Source organism: Mus pahari, chromosome 7 (assembly GCF_900095145.1).
Source record: "Mus pahari chromosome 7, PAHARI_EIJ_v1.1, whole genome shotgun sequence".
In the NCBI taxonomy this organism is placed as follows: domain Eukaryota; kingdom Metazoa; phylum Chordata; class Mammalia; order Rodentia; family Muridae; genus Mus; species Mus pahari.
Window position 1 is genome coordinate 37,698,242 of NC_034596.1, and position 9,432 is coordinate 37,707,673.

The following is a 9,432-nucleotide window of genomic DNA, read 5'->3' on the forward strand; positions in this document are numbered from 1 at the left end:
GCTCTGCATCTCCCTAATGACTAGGAATACTAAATTATTTTCTAACCTGTCTCAACCATTTGGGTTTCCTCTTTAGATAACTCTCTGTTTAGAAGTGTACCCAATTTTGACATTGGGTTATTTGTTTTCTTAATATTAAGGGTTTTTTGTTTTGTTTTGGGGGTTTGGTTTTGTTGTTGCTGTTCTTTAAATACTATGAGTTCTTTCTTTCTTTTTCTTTGTTTCTTCTCCATTATTCCCATTCAGTAGACTGCTACATTTTACAAATGATGGTATTCTGGTAAGTACAGAAACCTTTCAATTTCATTAGGTCCAATTAATAAATTGCTGCCTAGCTGGACATGGTGGCACCCGCCTCTAATCCCAGCACTCAGGAGGCAGAGGCAGGCGGATTTCTGAATTCAAGGCCNACCTGGTCTACAGAGTTAGTTCCAGGACAGCCATGGCTATTCAGAGAAACCCTGTCTCGAAAAATAAAAATTGCTGCCTATACTAATGGTGTTCTTTTCAGAAAGCCTTTTCCTGTGCCAATGAATCCAAGACTGTCCCCTGCTTTCTTTTCTGCTAGGTTGTATATCTGGTTTTAGATTGAGTTCTTTGATTCATTTGGACTTGAATTTTGTGGAGGTGATAAATACGGATCTATTTGCATTCTTCTATATACAGACATTCAGATTGACCACCAACATTTGTTGAAGATGCTGTCTGTTTTCCCATGTCTGTTTCTGGCTTTGTTTTCAAAACTCAGGTATTCCTATGTGTGCAGATTCATCTCTGTGTCTTCAATTTGATTCATTTTAATCACCTGTCTGCTTTTATGCTAAATCTGTGCTCTTTTTATTATTACAGCTCTGTAGTAAAACTTGAAATTGGGAATGGTGATATTTCCAATAGTTCTTTTATTATTCAGTATTGCTTTAGTTATCCTGGGTTTGTGTGTGTGAGTGTGTGTGTGTGTGTGTGTGTGTGTGTGTGTGTGCATCCTTTTATGTGAAGCTGAAAACTGTCCTTTGTGAAGTCTGTGAATAATTTATTTCAATTTTGATGAGGATTGCATTAAGTCTGTAGGTTGACTTTGGAAGTATGGCCATTTTACTATATTAATCCTATTGATCCATGAGCATAGGAGATCTTCCCATCTTTTGATGTCTTCTTTGATTTCTTCAATATCTTAAAGATTTTATCATCTAACACTTTCACTTGCTTGGTTAGAGTTACTCCAAGATATTTTATATTTCTGAAGCATTGTGGAAATTATTGTTTCTCCAATTTTTTCTCAATCCACTTACTATTTTTATATAGGATATTGTTTTGTTAGTTTCGTATTCAGCTACTTTGCTGAAAAGTGTTTATCAGCTTTAGAGTTTCCTTGTGGAACTTTTAGGGTCACATATATACTATCATATCACCTGCAAATAAAAATACTTTGATGTCTTGCCTTCCTAATTGTATCCCACATTCTCCACCATTTGTCTTATTGCTCTAGCTAAGATCACAGGTATTATTTTGAATAGGTAAGTGTCTTAAACCATCTCTGGGATAAAGAGAATATTCCTTTGAACTACTTTCAATTTCCTCCTCCACACTTCAGATATGACTCATTTTTCTGTTAATTCTTTTATGCTTTTGTATTTCACAACATAATACAATGCAACATGCCTTATTTCAGTCTTACTTCTCTGATCTTAACTAGTTTGAGATTCACCCTTGTGCAACATGTCATAAAATTGTTGCACTCAATTGTGAATATTTCAAGGCATGAATATTATAGTGTGATTATTCATTAATAGTGGATGTAAATTGTTTCCAGTCCTTGGTTTTTATGACAAGTTGTTATGAATACTCACTAGTGATGTTGTATGAATGATACACTGAATGATACACTTTTATTTCTCTTGTTGACACATAAACATACACATGTGTTAGTTACATAAGATATCTCCATATAAATCTCTATAGATAGATTGGAGAGAGAGATTCTTTAAAAACTGACAAACTATTCTCTGACATAATTGGATGACTTTTATGTTCCTCAAAAAAAAAAAAAACCAAAATGCCTGAAAGTCCTAAGTCTACTACATTCTGACTGAAATATGTATGGTCAATATTTTTCATTTTAGTTATTATAATAAATTATTGCTGGCATTTTATTGTCTTCTTAATTTCCATTTCCTTAATGACTGGTGACTTTGAATTCCTTTTAAAGGTACTTGTTAACTACTGGTATATATTTTTCCTAATAAATTATTTGATCAATCCATTAGTCTTCTAAAACATTTAATCATTTGTTTTATTTTCAGTAATTTTGCAATATTTCCACATTTTCTAGTTATAAAACATTTATGAATTTGTGCATTAAATTTTTCTCATTGTTTCTAATATATTTATTTTCTAGCCTAATATTTTATGAAAAGCAAAAGAACTTAATGTTGAATTTTTAAAAATTACTAGTCTTAAGTTTTATCATTTATGAATTATCTTATGTTTCATTTAAGAGTTTGTATAGCCAAATATATTTTTAAGGTTATCTTTTGAAAGTGTTATAGCATTAGATTTTATGATTATTTCTACGATCCACTGGAACTCATTTTTATATGATATGAGATACAGATCCAGGTTAATTTTTTGACATAGAAGTATTAATTATTTTATCATCATTTGTCTACAAGAGTGTCATAGTATCACTAAGTTGCTTTTCCTTTGTTACTTGTTCAACAACCAATCAATTGTCCATGCATCTGTTTCTGGAACCTCTTTTAAGTTACATTAAGTTATTAAGTTCTCTCTCTCTCTCTCTCTCTCTCTCTCTCTCTCTCTCTCTCTCTCTCTCTCTTTCTCTTTGTGTGTGTGTGTGTGTGTGTGTATGTGTGTGTGTTGTGTGAATATGCACATGTGTGTGAGTGTTTTTGTGTGGGCACATATGCCAGTGTATACACGTGTATATGGAAGCCAGAGATTGATGCCAAGTGTCTTTCTCAGTACTGTTGCTGTTCATTGAACCTGGTGCTCACAGGTTGGCTCAACTGACCATTCAGTGAGCCCCAAGACCTTCTTCTCTCTCTTCTCCTTACCACTGATGCAGTTACAAGTACACAGTGCTGTGTTCCACCTTTACCTATTGCTGTGGATCCAAACCTATTTCCTCATGCTCAGGCAACAAGCACTGTACCAAACAAGCCATCTCCCTGCTCCTGGATTCTTATAGCTTAAAAGGGCCATGAAATAATTTGGTGACAATCCTCCAATTTGGCTATTCTTGCAAAACTGGCTTGGTTACTCAGTGTTTCTTTTATTTGCATATAAATTTTAGAGTAGTCTTATAATTAAAAAAAATAGCCCAGAAACTTGGAATATCCAAGACACATTATGGAAAACAGAAGAAAATCAAGAAGGATGAACATTTGTGGATACTTCATTCCTCCTTAGAATGAGGAACATAACTCCCATGAAAAATTATAGGTACAGCGACAAAGTTTGGAGCTGGGATGAAGGGATGGACTATCCAGAGAGGACCCCATTCGGAGTCCATCCCATCATCAGCCACCAAACCTAGATACTAATGCTCATGCTCATGCCGGCAAGATACTGCTGAAGGGTCCCTGATATTGTGGCCTCTTGTGAGGCTACGCCAGTGCCTGGTAAACACCGAAATGGATGATCACAGCCAGCTACTGGATGGAACACAGGGTCCCCAATGCAGGAACTAGAGAAAGTACCCAAGTACCTGAAGGGGGCTGCAACCCTGTAGGTGGAACAACAACAGGAACTAACTAGTACCCCCTGGGTTTGTGTTTCTAGCTGCATTTGTAGCAGAAGATGACCTAATCGGCCAACAGTGGGAATAGAGGCTCCTTGGTCTCCCAAACTCCATATGACCTAGCACAAGGCAAGGCCTGGGCCAAGTAGTGGGAGTGGGTGGGTAGGGGAACAGAGGTGGGGGGAGGGGTATGGGAATCTTTCGGGATAGCATTTGAAATGTAAATAAAGAAAATAATAAAAAAAAAATACAAACTTACTATATTTTAATAGGAGTTGGACTAAGTTTGCAGACAAATGATAGTTTTTAGTAAACATATTATTGATAATGTTGACATAATTAACATTTAGTATATGAGGTATGTTTATGATAAATAAATGATGTTAGAGGTATACCTGAAGAACAGAATTATTTATGTGGTAGAAAAGTGATATAAATACAAGCTATATATAAGTAAATACAAATCTGATAATCTTATATTTTAACTTAAATTGTAGGTATATCTTAGCATAAAATTCTTATTGACAAATACATTGTCATATGTTACCAATATTGTATTATATGCCAATCGCGTGTGATATAGTTTACCTATTCATTCTCATTGCTGAGCAACACTCCACACAACAGAGAACCAGCTTTCAAATTTTGTGACATATGACAGACAAGAAGCTTTGGTTCTCCCTCACAGCCCAGTATCATAAGAGATGACCTTACTGAATATGACTAACCCAAGCAAACACCACAATTTAAAACATGAAGCATGGTTTCTACCTAATGTGCATTATTTTGAAATCATCATTAAATTATAAAAACTATAAATCAAATCATATTAAATTGAATTTATTTATGTGTACTATTATTTTTCTATTAATTTATAAATATGTGTAATTTAACCTATAAATTTGGCATAGTAAATTATTAACAGTTATTAATAATAGGATATAAATCATACCATACACCCTAATTAAAATTAGAAATTCTTACTATCAAAATACTTTATTGTGCAGTACTGAACTTTCTTGCCCCAAAATGTTTCAATGTCTTCTTAACAAGAAGTGACATCTCTCTTGGAATAGGTAGTAAATCATACAGTAAATGGTTTTTATCAGAATTTTAGAATATTTGTAAGTGCACATGTGTATAGCGGGGATCACATACGTCAATGTGGAATATGAATTTGACACCAGTTTCCTTAATTGGTCTCGACTTTATTATTTAAGACAGGGTCTCTCACTAAACCTTGAGCTCACCAAGTACACTTGGCTAGCTGGCCAACAAGTCCCCAGGATCTTTCTCTCTTCAGATCCTCCATGCTGGGATTACAAAATGTACCCAGCTTTCAAGTACATGGAAGGACTCAAACTTAGATTGTCATGGTTATTTGATAAAAGATTCCCCAACTAATCCATCTCTCCCTCAGAATACTTTCATTCAATACAAGTATTGATGGTTCCGTTGCTAGAAAAAATTATAAGCATTTTCTTGAAACCAGGCCTTTTAAATCAAAATTTTCTTTTTTATTTTGCATGCATAAATGTTTGCCTGCATGTGTTTGTCACCACCTGAGTGCTGGTACCTGCAGATTCCAGAAGGGCGTATTTGGAGCTCACATGAGTACTGGGTCCTCTGCAAGAAGCAAGTGATGTTAACAGTGGAATCATCTCTCCAGCCCTTGATGTGGGTCTTTAATCGATACCTGAAGTAACAACACAGAACGGGTTGTGAAAGCTTAATTATTAGATTCACTTTCGCCTTCGTGATAAATTCTCTGAGTTATAGCTCACAGTCACTTTCATAGCCAGGGACATGAACCCTGCAAACTAATAAAATATCTGATTCTTTAACATGCTTTTCATTTCTACGCTGCTCTAGACTTTCAGCCTGAGTAGACTTAAATCATAACAAAAACATTCTGGGGTGAACTAGTCAAGAATACCTTAATTAGTGAAGATTTTCAAGCTAATTTATGTAATAACTAACTTTTAATGATTAAGGGATTTGGGATGCCAAAAAGTTATCTTTTATCATCTTTATTTCTTGCCCACACTTCATTAAGTTTATTGTTAATAATGTCTCAATACTCAAATGAAGACATTGAAGCTTAAAGTACAGTAAACAGTCTTTGGACCATAGGAAAATACTGACAACACTATGTAGAGCAGGTGCAGTAATACATTTAGAGCTTGCTTCTTAAAAATCCTGTGTACTTTACCATATCTGTTCTCCAAGTACTACAAATGCTTCAGATCTTTAAGCATATTTATAACTATTCTTGTTTTCCTATAGTCATCGGCTTTGGGATTTTGGAGGGGAGAAAAAGGGAGATGTGTAAGGCCATTGGGAGAAATCACAAGTAAAGAGGAAACCATCTAATTACATTATAAAAATATATCCTTGTACCTGCAGATAAGTGTAGTCCTCACCCCTGGTCAAGGAAACCTTCTTTGCAATATTCTGAGTCCAATGCAGAAAACCACACCCAATCAAACTCAGACCCGAAGGATACGTTTACAAGGCACTCCTTCACCCCAGGCTCAGGAAACATTGCAGAAGAGAGGCTGAAACAATTATAAGAACCAAAGGAACAGGGAATTTGTTGTGAGATTGTGTCTCCTAGGAATAGTGGGTGCTACTTCTATAAACTCTCATCAACGTGACTGCCTAAACATCAGCTAAACAAGGATCACAGCAATACACAAGCTAACATAGACAGGGAAAGACCTCAAACGTACACAAAGACCTACAGGCAGCCAAGAAATGCTGTGAGTGTGAGGAACAGTCAGAAAGAGTACACCAACAGGTTATCTAAAGAGGTGTGAACTTGAAAGAGAGCAATGAGGCATGCCTGGGAGGAAGGTAAGAGGAGAAAAAATATAACCTCACGAACTAAAATAGGTATCTTTTTAAAATGTTCACTGCAGAAAGCATCACTATTCAGCCACCTTTCACTGGGGCATGCATTATCCCATCTGTACTGACGGGATGAATTATAATGGAAAGCACAGAACACATTGAACAAGCCCTAGACTTCTTACAAGCGTGAGGCAACAGTATTGGAATGACAGAGCTCCAATAAATGCCATATTCCAACAAACATAAATACAATGAAATATGGCATTAGTACATAGTCTACATGGAAAGCTTTAATATATTTCTCTGTAAGAAACAAATGAAAATGTGTTCAGTGTGTCTCTGTTCTAAAGCTTATAAAAATAATCTAAAAGTTCCAAGTGTTTGTCTTAGATAGGGTTTCGCCCTGTGAGGAGACACCATGACCATGTCATCTCTTATCAAAGAAAACATTTAATTGGGACTGGCTTACATTTTCAGAGGTTTAGTCTGTCATGGCAGGAAGCATGACAGCACGCAGGCACCCATGGTTCTAGAGAAGCTGAGAATTCTAAATCTTGTGCCAAAGGCAGGCGAAGGAGACAGTGTTCCACGCTAAGCAGAGCTTTAGCATAAAAGACCTTAAAGTCCACCCTCACAGCGACACACTTTCTTCAACTAGGTCATATCTTCTGCAGTAAAGTCGCACCTCCTAATACTGCCACTCCCTATGGACAAGCATTCAAACACATGAATTTACGGAGGCCAGACCTACTCAAACCAACACAGTGCTTTTATATATTTTATAATAAAACTTCACTACAGAGTTAAGTGGAACTAGAAAAGGAAGCTTAAGCAAATTCAAATCTGAAGGATCATATTCCAACTGGAATTATAAATTCTTCAAAAGAGGGTTTTAGAATACAGCTTTTCTTTTCTTTAAAAATTACAACTAAATTAAGTTACTTACCAAATAAGCTTAAGACTATCACAATAAATATACTGTATACATGTAGAGGGTTGAATGCAGATAGATGATAGATTATAGAGAGGGTAGATGATAGATAGATAAATAGATAGATAGATAGTCAGATAACAGATATTTAATAGATAAGTAAATAGATAAGATCATACATACATACATACATTTATATATACATACATAAGTAAAAAGCTGGATAAATGATAGCTACATAGATGATAACTAAGTAGGTAATAGAGAATAAACACATGATAGGTAGGTAAGTTTGGAAATATAGGCTAATTTTCATACCTCTAATTTTCTCATTTATTCAAGCCCCTGTAACACTAGTGCTGGTCTACACTTACAAAAACTAATTTTCCATATTCTACATGGCTTGGTCCTGGAAATCTGATTGCAGCAATTTAAAAATGAAGAAACTCCAGACAGTGAAGAACTAATAGACACACAGAGAAACGATGGGATCAAATGGACCATGCTGACTCTGATGGAAGACACATGCTACAATAAAGTACAGAAGTAGGAGGCAGAATTGCTGTAGAAGCAGAGTTGGGTATTCTTGGTAGGGGAGCGGTCTTGAGTTGAGGAGGAAGTTGCTGTTGCTAGGTTTTGCACACACTGGTCAGTCATTTGTAAAGACTTGTACTTGGCCCTCTGAGCCTCACTGAGGCTGCATGAGCTCTAGTCTCCCAAAGAGTTTAAGAAAAATAAAAAGAGAGAAGGGAATGAAAGGAGAAGTGAGTGTAGAAAAGAGAGGGCGAGGGGATGAAAAAGAGAACCGAGGCTGCATTGGTTGTCTCTTTTTAAACTAACTATAGTCGAACAACTATATTCAGTGCAGTAGGTTGAATAGTGCACCCCTCACTCCATATCTACCCACGATCTCACGTGATACCTTATTTGCATATAGGATCTCTGAAAATAAACTGATTAAATATCATTAGGTAAAATTATACTTGGTATGGGTCCTTTTCGCAACTAAGTATTAATCAAAGAAAATGGAGAGATATTGAGATTGATGAACACTCAAAAGAGAAAATGTGAAAATGAATTTAAACAAAAGATAGTTATTTCTGCTGTAGCCCGCTAAAATATAAAGTGACCATGAAAACAAAAAACTTAAACCAGTTGGCTTCCTGCTAATGAATTCTCAAAGAACCAATCCAAGAAACAATTATCCTATATTTAAGATCATTCTTATGTAAAAACTATTTGCAGAACTCTATTGTAATCTTAACACTCATTTTACTAATGATCGCCAATGCTAAATCAGTCAGCTTTTGCCAGTTCGACAAACATCACAAGTGCCAGTGAAATTATTATCAAAACAACTTCCAGAGATTTCTCTATCCTAACAAAAGCCCCACTTTAACTTGGTTCTCTGGATACACTCCAGCATTCTGGCTTATGCATAATATCCCTGCTTCTTTGTTCATTCCCAAATGAAAGTTCCTTTATTGAACTTTTTCTCTGTAGTTTAACTTTCAATATAAAAATGGAAGCAAGCATTTACATATTGGATGAGGCTCTACCTCCTAAAATTTCCACCACCTTCTTAAATAGGACCAACTAGGAAGCAAGTATTCAAATACATGAACCTATAAGGGGGGAATTCCTCACCCATGTCTTCACATTCAGCCTTGTGTCCCCCAAAGGTTCAAGGCCATTTCATAATGTAAAATGCACATAATACCACTTTAAAAGTCCCTGATAAGCCGGGCGGTGGTGGCGCACTCCTTTAATCCCAGCACTTGGGAGGCAGAGGTAGGCGAATTTCTGAGTTCGAGGCCAGCCTGGTCTACAAAGTGAGTTCCAGGACAGCCAGAGCTACACAGAGAAACCCTGTCTCAAAAAAATCAAAAAA